The 15373-nt window shown below is 42.8% G+C and overlaps 1 protein-coding gene across 1 annotated transcript in view; it reads left to right on the top strand.

Moving 5' to 3' along the window:
• Positions 1–15373, top strand: part of sv (shaven) — a 183785-nt gene that overhangs the window by 149814 nt on the left and 18598 nt on the right. The gene's annotated exons all lie outside the window — the stretch shown is intronic.

Genomic DNA, 15373 nt, shown 5'->3' with positions numbered 1-15373 from the left:
ACAGAGAACACATCTCAACAACAATTAGTGTAATGTTATTGTAGCAGAAGACAGAGAACACATCTCAACAAAGGCCAGTGTAATGTTATTGTAGCAGAAGACAGAGAGCACATCTCAACAACAATTAGTGTAATGTTATTGTAGCAGAAGACAGAGAGTAGATATCAACAACGATCAGTGCAATGTTATTGTAGCAGAAGACAGAGAGTAGATATCAACAACGATCAGTGTAATGTTATTGTAGCAGAAGACAGAGAGTAGATATCAACAACGATCAGTGCAATGTTATTGTAGCAGAAGACAGAGAGTAGATATCAACAACGATCAGTGTAATGTTATTGTAGCAGAAGGCAGAGAGTAGATATCAATAACAATCAGTATAATGTTATTGTAGCAGAAGGCAGAGAGTAGATGTCAATAACAATCAGTATAATGTTATTGTGAACGAAGACAAGGAACATATTTCAATAGCGATCAGTAGAATGTTATTGTAGCCGGAGACATAGAGCACATCTCAACCAAGACCAGTGTAATGTTATTGTAGCAGAAGGCACAGAGTAGATATAAACAACGGTCAGTGTAATGTTATTGTAGCCGTAGACAGAGAGCACATCTCAACAACAATTAGTGTAATGTTATTGAGAACGAAGACAGGGAACATATTTCAGTAGAGATCAGTTGAATGTTATTGTAGCCGTAGACATAGAGCACATCTCAACAACGATCAGTGTAATGTCATTGTACCCGAAGACAGAGAGCGCAGCTCAACGAAGACCAGTATATGTTATTCTATCTGAGGGCAGAGGACACATTCCAACAAGAATCAGTGTGACGTTATTGTTGATCAGAACGATGTTCGGCGGTGATGGACTTCACACTAAAATAATTTTAAATTTGTGAATATATCTCTCACCGCTGATCTGCATTTAGGGCAGACGCCAAAGTGATAGATTCCATATCTGTTGTCTATCTTGTCTTTCCTTAATAATTTCGAAGAAATTGGAAATTTATCTAATATCTCCCTTGGTAAATTATTCCTACTCCTCTTCCTGTAAACGAATGGTTGCCCCAATATGTCCTCTTGAATTCCAATCTTATCTTCATACTGTGATTCTCTGTACTTTAAAAACACGAATCAACCTTATTCGTCTACCAATGTCATTCCACACCATCACTCCACTGTATAGTAGACATTTACCAATTATTATTATTATTATTATTATTATTATTATTATTATTATTATTATTATTATTATTAATGAAGATAGCACGCGCTGCTGTGTCGAACATTCACTCCCCTTCAGCCTATTTTCTCCGGGCTACTGAAATGTATTTTTTCCCATTAATACAACCCCTTGTCGTACAAGATTTTATTGCACGTAACAATAGACTTTTATTGCTGTCCATTCAATGGTCTCTGCCATATGAGGAACAACTTGCAGCCATTGTCATTACGCTGCATTCAAATGTTTTGCGACAAAGTGAGAATATTTTTCACATTTTTTGTTTCACCTGGAATGGTGCCATTTTAAAGTGCAGCTATTTTGTTTTTACACACTTTTAAAAAACACGGACAGGAAAGGCCTGACAGTTTACATTAAAACACATATTATTCTAGACTGTGTTATGTAAATGTGGGGCTGACCTCTGTTCCTTGATCCAAACGAATATATTCACTTTACTGCCGTGAATAGCAAGTCCAGCATGTTAATAAAATAAGGGGAAATATTCAAGTATTATTATTATTATTATTATTATTATTATTATTATTATTATTATTATTATTATTATTATTATTATTATTATTATTATTATTATTAAGAGGAAGGCTCCTCATCCGACACACAGTACACCACCAACTCCACCACAGGAACACACAATCGTGAATACATTCCTTCGCGTCGAGTTGGCTTAAGGAAGGGCATCCGGCCGTAAAAGTGCGTCAACAGTTCCCACCCATGGGATGTGCTGGGGTGAAAGAGGAAGAAGAAAACACAAACTGGTTTTATTGTGACTGTGAGGTATATGTTGATCGTTGTGATTACTGCTTTAGGAGAACATACGAACGAAACATCATGACGCAACAGCTGCGAAAGGCCTTGGCCTACCAAACGACCGCTGCTCAGCCCAGAGACCTGCAGAGAACAAGGTATCGTGTGGTCAGCACGTCGAATCATCTCGGTCATCATTCTTGACTTTCCAGACTGGGGCCGCTATATCACCGTCAAATAGCTCCTCAATTGCAATCACGTAGGCTGTGTGGACCTGGAACCAGCCCACAGATCGGGGTAAAAATCCCTAACCTGGCCGGTAATCGAGCCCGGGGCCTCCAAGTAAGGGAAGTTCAAGTGTGTAATAATTCCCTATTGACACCAAGCAAGGGAAAACATTGAAGAGGTGCGACACTTTAGAAGAAAGGAAGAAATGGGACAAGGGCCTGGGGGGCGTGAAATTGAAAAACCGCCTAGGTATCGCAAACAACAGGAGTTGAACAAGAGAGGTCGGATAGGATAGCTGAAAGAGAGGAGCCTGACACAAGAAAGTGAAAGCAGTGCTAGACTGACCTAGGGGAATCACGGTTACCAACCCTTACAACAGGCAATGGGTACCGCTAAATGATAAGAGAGTCCTGGGAAGAAAGCGACCGTGACGGGGTGCCTGGAGTGAAAATGACAAAGCACGGCAAACTTTCTAGGAGGCTGATGTTCAAAAACAGTATCGCTCGAATGCAAGCTCAGTGCTGCACAGTCAACTCAATCGTTGGTGGAAGAACCCACCTGAGGAGCGCGTGTGAACTTATCATCCTCTCTCCTTCTGTCCATCCTGTACCTTGCCTTTTACTTGATCAGCAAATTTGTGTTTGTTTATGAGATTTTGCGAATTTTTTCTGTCTTGCAAGATTTCTTAATTTACACCAATTTCCTGGAGATCTTTGTTTATTTCTGTAAGCCAGTTGTGATTTTTTTAACATACTGCGAGATTTAGTATCTTCTTTGTCAGCATATTGTTATCCATCCTGATCAGGTTACCATAGAATTTTAATCTTTTCTCTACAGGTGTCTGTGATTTTTTATGTTACCTGATAGATTTCCTGTGATTTCCTTTTCACTGAAATGTCATTTTCGCATTAAGGCCCTAGAATTTTCCTCTCTTGTTTTCGATCATTTTTTTACTTGCGTTCGGCCTTCAATTATCAGAGTTTCTGATGCATAAAGGGAAGAACAAGATTATTATTATTATTATTATTATTATTATTATTATTATTATTATTATTATTATTATGATTATTATTATTATTATTATTATTATTATTATTATTATTATTATTATTATTATTATTATTATTATTATTATTATAGATATTAGTTCATTTTGAGTGCAATTTGCCGTGATTGAATTGTCGTACTCTCAATACAGTACTAACACCCCCCTGCCTTCCACACTCCACACTGGTGGAATTAGGTCCCCCACTCTGAAACCACTTCACGCATTAAAACAGTGCATTTCTCCGCAATAGGGACGCTTTCGTCGCCGATCTGCTCATTGATTGGTCTCCTCCTCCTCCACCTCCTCCTCAAAAGGTAAGCTTCGAGTACTTGTCGCTGTTGGCGCTGGTGTCGCGAGACGCAGTCTTCCATGTCATTGATTCTTAGCTGAAACCTTATCAAGCTCGGATAACAATACGGCAGCCATACGCAAGACAAAACATCGCCACGCTGATGGACATCGCTGGTATTGTAGACAAAGAAATCTTGTGATGGTAACCACATGACTTCGAGCTGAGTACCCAGTATCTTCCACTACTTTTGTCACTTTTCTGTCTCTCCATTCCAATACTTCTAGTTCAGTTCTTACTCTTTTAAAAACCACACTGAGGCAGTCTGCTATTCTGTTCTTCATTCGCTCCTTGTGGTGCGAGTCTGCTATGGCCACTCTCTGAAAGGTAACTTCTACGTATTCACTGGCGATACATCTCGTACCATCAAAGGCAAATCTTCACCGTTCACCTGCGGACAATATTTTTCCACTAGCAGCTGATGTGCGACGCCATTAACAACACTGTGGTCGACTGTAATGTTGTGTGAATTGTCAGCATAGTGGCATTCGGTTGAGAGGGCCCAGGTTTTGATTCCCTACCTGGTCGAGAATTTTAAACTTTGCACGCAGACACAGTTCGTTAGTTAGTTAGTTAGTTAGTTAGTTACCCATACAATTCCGATGTTGCCCACCCCCGTCGGCGGGTCTGCCTTGCAGTAGAAGGGATGCTCCAAACAAGCAATAACGACAATAAATTATTAATATTAGTCCCAGTAATAAAAGTATAAATTATTTTCGGTCCCACTAACTACTTTGAGGTTTTCGGAACCGTAAAATGAACTCCCTTATGAGTTCTTTTACGCGCCATTATTTATTTATTTATTTATTTATTTATTTATTTATTTATTTATTTATTTATTTATTTATTTATTTATTTATTTATTTATTTATTTATTTATTTATTTCGCTAGTAGTTGAACGTCACACTAACACATTGAAGGTCTTCGGCGACGCAGGGATGGGAAAGGGCTAGGACTGGGAAGGAAGGTGTTGGTAGTGGTGGTGATTATTGTATTGAAAGGAAGTACAACTACGCAACCATCCTCTATATATCACTAATCAGAGAGAAAAAAATGGAAGAAAACCGACACTTCGAAAAATGAAGGTATCGGCCAAAGAAAGACCTGGGCCAGGAAGGGCGTGAAAATGAAAGACTCCCTAGGCGTCGAACGCGCTAATACCGTCGGAGTCGGAAAAGAAACAAGTGTTGACCAAGGGAGGTGTGATAGGATACATTGAAGTGAGGAGTCTGACACAAAAATGTCGAAGCAGTGCCGGGACTCAGCTCAGGGCCGGTGATCGCCAACCCACGTTCCCAATTTGAGAGACCCTGGGGCCCCTTTTAGTCGCCTCTTATGACAGGCAGGGGATACGGTGGGTGTTATTCTACCGCCCCCACCCACAGGCGGCCTTAATTAGACTCAGATACAGGGTAAGAAAAAGGGAAATCGCGGTAAACCATCTTCAGAGCTGCAAACATTGCGGCTCGAATCCACTATATGCTGACAGCTCCGAGCCCTGCACTTTAATAAAGGCCGAGGGCCCCTTCCTATCCCATAGTCTCCATCTGTGTGAGTGCGACGTAAATCAAATAATAATAATAATAATAATAATAATAATAATAATAATAATAATAATAATAATAATAATAATGAGAAGAATAAACGACTGCTGCTCACTCCGAAGGAGATGAAGCGTGCTTAGAGCGTTCAAACCTCCCGGCCATTTTTCTAGGCCGAGGTCACTACCCACCGTCAGACAGCTCCACTACTGCTCGCACGCAGCCTGAGTAGACCTCAGATCCAGGTAAAAATCCTTGTTTTGGCCGAGATTCGAACCCGGAGCCTCCGGGTAAGTTGAAGGGTCGTTACCCTAGACTGATTAGATTCATTTTTTTAAAACTACAGGTTTCTCTGTTTTGCTAACTTAATAACCTATAAATTGCGAACGAAAGAACAGTTCTAAAGGTGAACACATTACTGAAATCCTTTAAGTGGTTTTCGATACTAGGCTTCGTAAAGAGTAAAGCAGAACGTGGAAATTGACGCTGAGGCAGCCCGAATGGCGTTGTGCAGTGCAGCTGAGGCCATACGATTACTTTTGGCTGTCGTATACGAAATTAAAGGAAAGTCATATCTGAGGGTTAGAGTAAGTAATGAATGAGCTAAGATCTGCCGTTTCGAGTTACACCTCGCCTCTTGCTGACACGGCACACGTGGCGCAGCTCTGCGGGGCCGCATCAAATTAATAAACGAAGTACATGCCGCGTGTCTGACGGATGGCATTGTTATCGCTAGTGCACCATCCACGGGCGGCGTGATATCTGATAGCAGCCGTCACTCACAACATCATCAGCATTATTAAAATCCAATCGAACGCCACTTATATATTACGTCACACAGCCATCGCTTTTCCGATTTCATTAATTCCCCGACATTCAACTGTCAGCCGAGATATTTTAACACTAGAAAAATTTCATGTTTCATGCTATCTGTCATTGTTCTCTAATCAGAGCTTTAGATTTTTAAAATATATGCAAATGATACGTCCTAGGTTGTGGAATAGTATTAACAAAATAGTATTTTACACTTATTGAGAGCGCCATTCTGTTTTCACCTCTTTAAATACAGTAATAGGAAACGTATGATAATGTTCCTCTCTTTTCATTGTTTGTCCAACCCTTGTCCCTTTTCCCTATGCGGTCCGGTTTGAGGTGAGATGAATCTGCCGTGGCGGTTTTTTATGATGGTGCCCTTCCTGACGTCAACCTCATCAGAGGAGTTAATGAGATTAAATGAATGACTTGATGTATGATAGTAGGGATAGGGTGAAACCCGGTGCCGGCACAAAGCCTACTCCTCGCGAATAGCACCAAGGGGTCTGCTCAAGGCTTAACGTCTCCATCCGACGGACGAATCACCATCAACAGCGTCATATGCCCTCACTCCATATGAGCGCTGCGGAGAGGTTTGTAATTTAATCCAGGCTTTTGGCACGCAATCTAGTGATTAGAAATTGTATACCACCACCTCGCCTACCCTGCCGGCCAACATTCTGATGGTGAAAACTTTTTCGACCAACGGGACTCGAACCGGCTAACCTCGGTGTCAGACCGTTTAGAATTCAGCACCTTAACGATCACGGCCATCAGGCGGGCGGTGCTCTTTTTTCGTTATTGGGACGAAAAAGTAGCAGAAAGCTCATTATTATATTAAATAAAATATGTGCAAATAATAATAATAATAATAATAATAATAATAATAATAATAATAATAATAATAATAATAATAATAATCTTTATTTAATTCATTCATTCTTTCCTTCTTTCTTTCTTAATCTGTTCACCCTCCAGGATTGCTTTCTACGTCATACTCAGCGAGGGATCCCACCTCTACCGCCTCAAGGGCACTGTCTTGTAGCGTGAGATATATGGTGGTGAAACAACTGGGAAGGAGAACCAGTACCTCACCCTCGTGGGCCTCACCTATTATGCTGAATAGGGGCCTTGTGGGGGTGGAGGTGAGAATATTGGAAGGGATAGACAAGGAAGAGGGAAGGGAGTGGTCTGTGGCCTTTAGTTCGGTACCATTCCGGCATTTGCGTGGAGGAGAAGTGGGAAACACGGAAAACCACTTCGAGTGTGGGTAAGGAGGGAATCCAACCCCCCTCTAGACAGATGACCTCCCGAGGCCGAGGGGACCTCGTTGCAGCCCTCTTACCTTTTTTCAAATTTCGTGGCAGGGCCGGGATTCGAACCCGGGCCTCCGGGGGTCACAGCTAATCACACTAACCACTACACCACTAAGGCGGACCTACAATAATAATAATAATAATAATAATAATAATAATAATAATAATAATAATAATAATAATAATAATAATAATAATAATAATAATAATAATCTACCGTTTACCACGGGTGTGAACTGGTAAGGGTGCCAGCTCAGGGTTACGAGTGAAGACCTCAGAAGAAGGACTTCAGTACGGTGTCGTTGGCGGAAGAGGCAGCCCAGAAAGGCGGTTACAAGAGTGAGCGTTCCCTTCTTACAGTGCCATTGAGAAAGAGAACGGGAAACCACCTAAATTAATTTCCCCAGGATATCATGATTGGATCACAGCCGTGATCGAACCTGCCGAAAGCGAGAACGACCTATCTTTATCTGCCACCCCTCCAAGGGAGATGACTTACATCGATTTACATTGAGCCACACTTCTGACAATCATCCAACCTCTCATTCTTTATTTACCTACCCCGACCAGATTCAGTAAACAAGCCCCTCCGTAGACATTTACTTTCTTCCATCTTTTCCTCTAACATGACCGCCACGTGGACGACCTGACCATCTGATTGTCTAGTAACGAAAACGAAATGTTTCCTATATGACAAACTAGACCTCATGATGTCAAGTGGCAGCTGCTCAACTCCAAGACCTGCAAATTACGAGCTGTCGTGTGGTCAGCGCGACGAATCCTGTCGGTCCATATTCTTGACTTTCTAAAGCGGGGCCACTATCTCACCACCAGGTAGCTCCTCAGTTGTCCCATTTAGGCTGAGTGGACTTGGAACCAATCGTCAGATTCTGGTAGGGTTCCTTTTTCCATATGGCTATTGTTAGCCTCTAGCGAGGGTGGGAGGAGAGTGTTGTGTGTGCTCTGTCGGTCACAGTAATGCAGGGGTCAGCAAATACCCACTGGTCTAACATCGCACTAACACATCGAAGATTTTCGGCCACGCAAGGATTGGAAAATGTTATGATTGGGAAGGAACCGGCCGTGGACCAGCCAGCCTGGTGTAAAAATGGGAAACCACCGAAAAACGACTGCCGACGGTAGGATTCGAGTCCACCGTCTGCAGGTCACTCCACTAGAGGAGCTAAACGTTTTACATGAAAATTCCTCGACCAGGTCAGGAATCGAACCCGGTAGTTGGAATCGAGCTCAGGTCTCCTGCTAAAGACGCAGTCTCGGTACTCACAGACCACACCAGCGTTCATTATAAATAAAACATTGTTTTTGGTTGCACATTTCATTATTTAACAATAATGGTTCGAGAAATGAATTGTGATTAACAGAGAAAGATTATGGGTGCCATTATTCTAGTGTTTAAAAAATGGAACATGAGCCCGGGTTTTCAATTTCAGACTTCAAGGGCGGGGGGGAACAACATACTCAGCACTTTTATTTCATTTTTAACGACACATTCAGTAGTACAACGGGCAGTTGTATATATGTGTACATGTATCATTGTAACTCTCCTCCTAATAATATTATATATCCTACACCACCCTTCAAAAACACTCCCCCCTATAAAATCCCACTCGATCATCATCATATAATGCAGGCTCAACACTCGTAATCCAATTTCCCTCTCTCCCTCCCCTCCGCGCTTCCCCTGCGGGCACTGCGAACAATCTAATCACAATTTTGCAGGCGGTATATGTGCCCAAGCGAACATCAGAATGTAGCTGCTACTGGTCAATTGAAACGCGGGCGGGAGAGGGTGAGGTGGGGGTGATGTGGTGTTTGCTGCAATACTAGGCCGGTACACTTGTTGGGGCATTATTTTAATTGGATCGACTCATCCCGGAGCGTCTGTGTGAGTGTGTATGTGTAAACTCCCATAGGAGACATTGCAATCTATTGAGGGAACGAGCTGGTGTGAGGGGTGGGGGGGAATAACAGTGACCATCAGTAGCAGGCCCATGCAAACATTTGGGCCCGCTGGGAGGCCTTTGTTTAGAACACGATAGCCTCTAAATAGAAATGGACATCATTGGAATGGATTAATTATCTCCGACCAACAATGATGAATGGCCTCGCTAAATGTGAAGCTCAAGGAAAGCGCAGCAACATCGCTCTCTCAAGGAGAAGGGACGCGAGCTGTAATTAAGACTGAATCACAAATTATTTGTTACTCCCCGCTGTTTTCATCATAATATTAATCGCCTCGTTGACCTGCTCCATACTAGTTGTTACGGCAGGGGTTCTCAGGTGACACCATAACATCAGGATACATACAAGGTAAATCAAAACTTCAGGAATAGATTAATCTCCATGCGTGCATTATGACAGGTGGTGGTGGTGATTATTGCTTTAAGAGGAAGTACAACTAGGCATCCATCCTCTACGTAACACTAATCAAAGGGCAAAAATGGAAGGGATCAGACACTTCGAAGAAAGGAAGGTATCAGCCAGAGGAAGACAAGGGCCACGAAGAGCGTGAAAATGAAAGACTCCCTAGGATTCGCAAACCTAATACCGTCGGGGTCGTAAACGAACGAAGAGTTGACCAAGGGAGGTCGGATAGGATAGATGAAAGTGAGGAACGAGGCATAAGTAAGTGGAAGCAATGCCAGGACTCGGCTAAGGGCCCCATGGTCGCCAACCCACGCCGCCGCCGCCGCCGCCGCCCCCAACTCACAGGGGGGTTACCGGGAGACATATTTATGATCATTAAATTTTCGCAAAGGGAAAAGTGTTTGTTTTTCTTGTCTCTATATCAGGAATCCATTCCTGAACTTTGCCATTGAGTTTGGTACACTCTGTACAGAAAGGTAGGAACATTGTAGGATAAACATGACAGATCAAGAGAAAGAAAACAGAAAAGTACATCGTCATTCAATGCCATAGGTTCTCTGCTAATCAATCCCAGTTCTGCTGCCATCTCTTCTCAGCCCTCAGCTTCCTAGCTTCACGCTCCTGACAGATCTCGAGTCTTAACTGGGAGTGTAGGATAAGAAGAAACCATTATGACCACTGGAAACGAGTAGAGACGGAGAGATACAGATTAATGCGTGCGGTGAAAGGTTGATGAAGCTCACTCTTTGGCGAGTTCTCTATGAAGCGATCTCTTGCCGGAGAGCATGCATGCAACCCGCTACTCTTCCACAAGGTTTATCGCTCAGGTGCTTCTGGAGCCGTCAAAGCGAATCGTTTGACCTTCTAATATCTTCTCTGTTGTTAATTTATGAGGATTGGGACGTCATGATCAACAGCCCTAGGTACTTATCTGTCCCAGTGTTTGTATTGGTAATTAAACTAGAATATATTGGGATGGACATAGTGATCACTGTCCACTCGGGTGGCCTTCTGTTCATAGAGCTTTGGGTTCGATTTCTGAATAGACTGCGCCGGAGACGTCTTTCTCTAGCTCTGTCTCCGGGCGCTTGTGATCGTCTTCAAACATATACCTACAGCACTTCACACTACCAAAGAAGCATACCTCAACATTGGATTGGCGTTTGGAACGGCCTTAAAAATAGGCCTAAACTAGTTGAAGTGCGGTTTGGGTCGCGTAGCTGTGAGCTTGGATTTGTGGGTTCGAACCCCACTATCGGAAGCCCTGAAAATGGTTTTCCTTGGTCTCCCATTCTTAAATCAGTAAAATTCTGGGGCTGTACCACAGTTAAGGCCACGGTCGCTTCTCCCCACCCCGAGTCCTTTCCGATCCCATCGTCATAGAGATTTGTCGGTGATACGTAAAACCAATTGTAAACAGGCCTAATTTAAATTAGTACTGACCGCAGATAAACGAGAAAACATGCTCTAAAGAAAGCAGAGTTGACCGAGCTCGGATAGTGAAGATACCTGGCGCAAGTAAGTGGAAGCAGAAATACATTATACTGTACGAGTAAGTGAATTCTTCGAGCATTCCTACAGCACTGTGTGCTAAGGTTCATCTTCTTTTACACACAAACATAGTAAAATGAACACGTATCCATATGTGGCTGGGAGGCGTGACCAGTTTTAACGGAATTAATGGACAGGGAGGGCATTGTGACATGCGACGTTTGGTTTCTTTAACAGTGATATCTAATTAACACTGAAAAAAAAATTATAATCTACTTAACGTAAACTCGTGTCCTAATCCTGAGGTGGTGCAGCCCCCCCCCCCAATGAACGTGAGATGGATATAGCATTGTGCCAACATACCAGACCTAATGCCTTTCTTAAACTTATGGCAGTACTGGTAATGGAACCCCGACCCCGGAGGACGGCAGCTAATAGCGCTAACCCTTACGCTAAGGAGGTTGGATTTTTTTTTTTTTTGCTAGGGGCTTTACGTCGCACCGACACAGATAGGTCTTATGGCGACGATGGGATAGGAAAGGCCTAGGAGTTGGAAGGAAGCGGCCGTAGCCTTAATTAAGGTACAGCCCCAGCATTTGCCTGGTGTGAAAATGGGAAACCACGGAAAACCATTTTCAGGGCTGTCGATAGTGGGATTCGAACCTACTATCTCCCGGATGCAAGCTCACAGCCGCGCGCCTCTACGCGCACGGCTAACTCGCCCGGTGAGGTTGGAATAATAATAATAATAATAATAATAATAATAATAATAATAATAATAATAATAATAATAATAATAATAATGTAAAAATGGGCGAAGAGACCCAAATATATCAAACAGAAGTATCAAAGAAGAGAAAGAGTGGTTGAACTGATGAGGAAGAGTTCTATGGACACTTGTTGAGAATGGGCATTAACAGACTGACGAAGAGAATCTTTGAATTCTTCAGGAAGAGGAACAGAGAGCTGAAAATGTTTGAGAAGAGAGGTTGGACTTGACGAACATGGAGGTTCCGGAGGATTATATCATGGGCAGAAATCAATTTATAGAACTCGTCAACAAGTTCCGTGGTTTTCATGAGACTGGGAAAACATTCGTGAGAAAAGGAAAGTCCTCTACAGAAGAAGGAAGTAGGATAAAGGATGAAAAGACACTGGGAGAGGGTGAAGGCACAACCCGACTCGTTGGCTGAATGGTCAGCGTACTGACCTTCGGTTCAGAGGGTCCCGGGTTCGATTCTCAGCCGAGTAGAGGGTTTTAATCGCTTCTAATTCTTCCAGCCCGGAGACTGGGTGTTTGTGTCCGTCCCAACACTCTCCTCTTCATATTCACACAACACACTACACTACCAACCACCACAGAAACACGCAATAATAATTAGATCCCTCCATATAGGGTTGGCGTCAGGAAGGGCACCCAGCCGTAAAACAGAGCCAAATCCACATGTGCTACGCAGTTCGCACCCGCGACCTCACAGGTGTGGGAAAAGCGGTAGAAAAAGAATAAGAATAAGAAGAGAGTGAAGGCACAAAAGGTTAAAAATACTGCAAGGATTGTCAAACGTAATCCATAGACGGCCGAAACAAATGTAATAATAATAATAATAATAATAATAATAATAATAATAATAATAATAATAATAATAATAATAATAATAATGGCGTGTAGTCCCCGGAGAGGCCTGATGCAGGTCTCTTCAGTGGACGCCCTCTAAAAACCTGCGCGTCTGTCAGGAGGGAGCTCTACATACAGTAAGACAAGGTCTAATGCTGGAAACGGTAGAGTCAGCCAGCCGCCTGGGCCTGAGGAATTAACCAATGACAGTTAAAATCTCCGACCCGGCCAGGAATCGACCCCAGGACCACTTGGATCAAAGCGCAATATGCTGACTACTTACCTATCGAACTGGACAGTACTGACAAATTACTGTATATTGATAATCATAAGCTGAATAAGGAAGAAGATGGACTAGAAGTATATCCGCCGTCTTCTTGTCCCCCGCCAACACTTCCAGCAGCTATAAATCCTGAAACTACTGTTTGTCAGTGAAGTGTTCCACGTTAGAAGAAAAAAGACAAGAGACCGTTTAACAAAGCGATGTAATAAGCGAAAATGAACCATCTCGACAGGAAGAAGGGCTGCTTTCCTTTTTTCGTTTTTCTTCCTTCCAAGATTTTGGTGGTTCCGTTACTTGACCGCATAGCGTCGCGCCGGAAAGGCAGCCGATCCTTCATTGAGTGCAGCTCTGAAGTTAAACTGAAGTTCCTAAAGGGGAGGGAGACCAAAACCCGCACTTCCTGACTAATCCTTTAACTTTCACCGCTCTTTGTACAGCATCCGCCACGCCCCAATACTTCGTCACCATTAAATTAGCAGATTATGATTGTGATTTTCCAGAGACCTTATGAAATCATCTCTTGGACGTAGAACGAAGATCCGATATTGTACGACCTATACCAAAGAATTGCTCTTCTTATTGAGATATGTGCAGCGGGTCAGTATTTCCCCTACAGACCTTTTGAGATACGTAGGATTTGCAATCTTATCGACGAAACACAATTTTTCATTTCTGCATTTTGATGGCTTACTTCTAAAACCTCCTACGTCCCAATGCTCTTCCTACCCGTCATATTCCTTAAGACCGGTCACGCCTGCAGCCACATATTCATATGCAGTCCATCCGAATAAGTTTCGTTGTGTTCATTTTCCTGTGCTAATGTGTAAAGGAAAATGGGCCATATTGTACGGATGTCTACAGCCTCTGTACGTGTTACTGTGACTGGGAGCGTAGTTTGAACACCAGACAGCTCCTAACTCAGCCTGACATTCCTTTCGATTACTTGTGACAGGCTGTTCAGGTTCTACTCTATCACCCGACCTCTCTTGGTCAATTTTAGTTCTCTGTCAGTTCCGACAGTATTTACCTTTGGAAGGCTTAGGAAATCTGTCAGTATTACATATTTTGAATTCCGTTTCTTTTGCCGAAACCATTTCAATCTCCATCTTGTTTCCTCCTCGTCCTTCGCATATCCTCATGTCAGTCAGCCTAATCCTTAAGTTGTTGTTATTTAGGTCATCAGTCCATTGACAGATCTCCATGCCACCCTATCCTGTGCTAAACTTTTCATTTCTACTACTACATTCTACATCTGCTTTAATCTGTTTGTCATATTCATGTCTGGGTTTACCCCTATCGTTCTTACCACCTACTGTTCGCTCAAAATCTAAATGAACAAGTCTTGCATGTCTTAAGATGTGCCTCATCATGCTAATTCTTCTTCTGGTCAAATTTTGAATAGTTGTTCTTCTCTCACCAAATCGCTTTCGACCGGTGGAGTTGGCCGTGCAGTTAGAGGGGCGCGGCTGTGAGCTTGCATCCGGGAGACAGTGCGTTCGATTCCCACTGTCGGCAGCCCTGAAGATGGTTTTCTGTGGTTTCCCATTTTCACACCTTAATTAAGGTCACGGCCGCTTCCTTCCAACTCCTAGGCCTTTCCTGTCCCGTAAGACCTATCTCAGTCGGTGCGACGTAAAGCCACTAGCAAAAAAAATCGCTTTAGTATCTCTTCAATTCTGATTCGATCTACTCACGTCACTTTCACCATTTTTCCCTAACACCACATAATCAAGAGCCTGTATTCTGAGAGGGTTATCGTCCACGTTTCGCTTCCATACAATACCACGCTCCAGACGAAATCTTCATGAACATCTTTTTAATTCCTATATCAACGTTAGAAGTGAGCAAATTTCTTCCTTGATTGTACCAGTTTACATTCTACGTCCTACCACCAAACTAAAAATATGCATCTACCTCCTTTAAGACTTCATTTCCTAATATAATATTTCGTCGCTGCCGGGACAAAACGTCCTATGTGATAATATATACTCACCCGCATCACGTACATCATGTCTTGACAATATTGCACCTTAGATGACAGAACCTTACTGGTTTTGTCCCGGCAGCGACGATTTCCTGCATCACTTGACTTTGTTCTCCTTCGAGACTGCATCCACATCATTCGCCAGCTTCTCCAGATCTTCTACAGACTTAGATAAAATAACAATATCATCAGCAAATCTGAGAGTTTTGATTTCCTCTCCTTAGATTGTGATTCCCCTTCCAAATCCCTATTTGGTTTCCATTACCACCTACGTAAATAATGAAAGGAGAGGGGATAACTGCAACCTTGCCTCACTCCTCCCTGT

This window comes from Anabrus simplex, chromosome 8 (genome assembly GCF_040414725.1).
Source record: "Anabrus simplex isolate iqAnaSimp1 chromosome 8, ASM4041472v1, whole genome shotgun sequence".
Lineage (NCBI taxonomy): Eukaryota > Metazoa > Arthropoda > Insecta > Orthoptera > Tettigoniidae > Anabrus > Anabrus simplex.
Note: the sequence above shows the minus strand (reverse complement) of the source record. Positions and strands in the feature narration are given on the sequence as shown.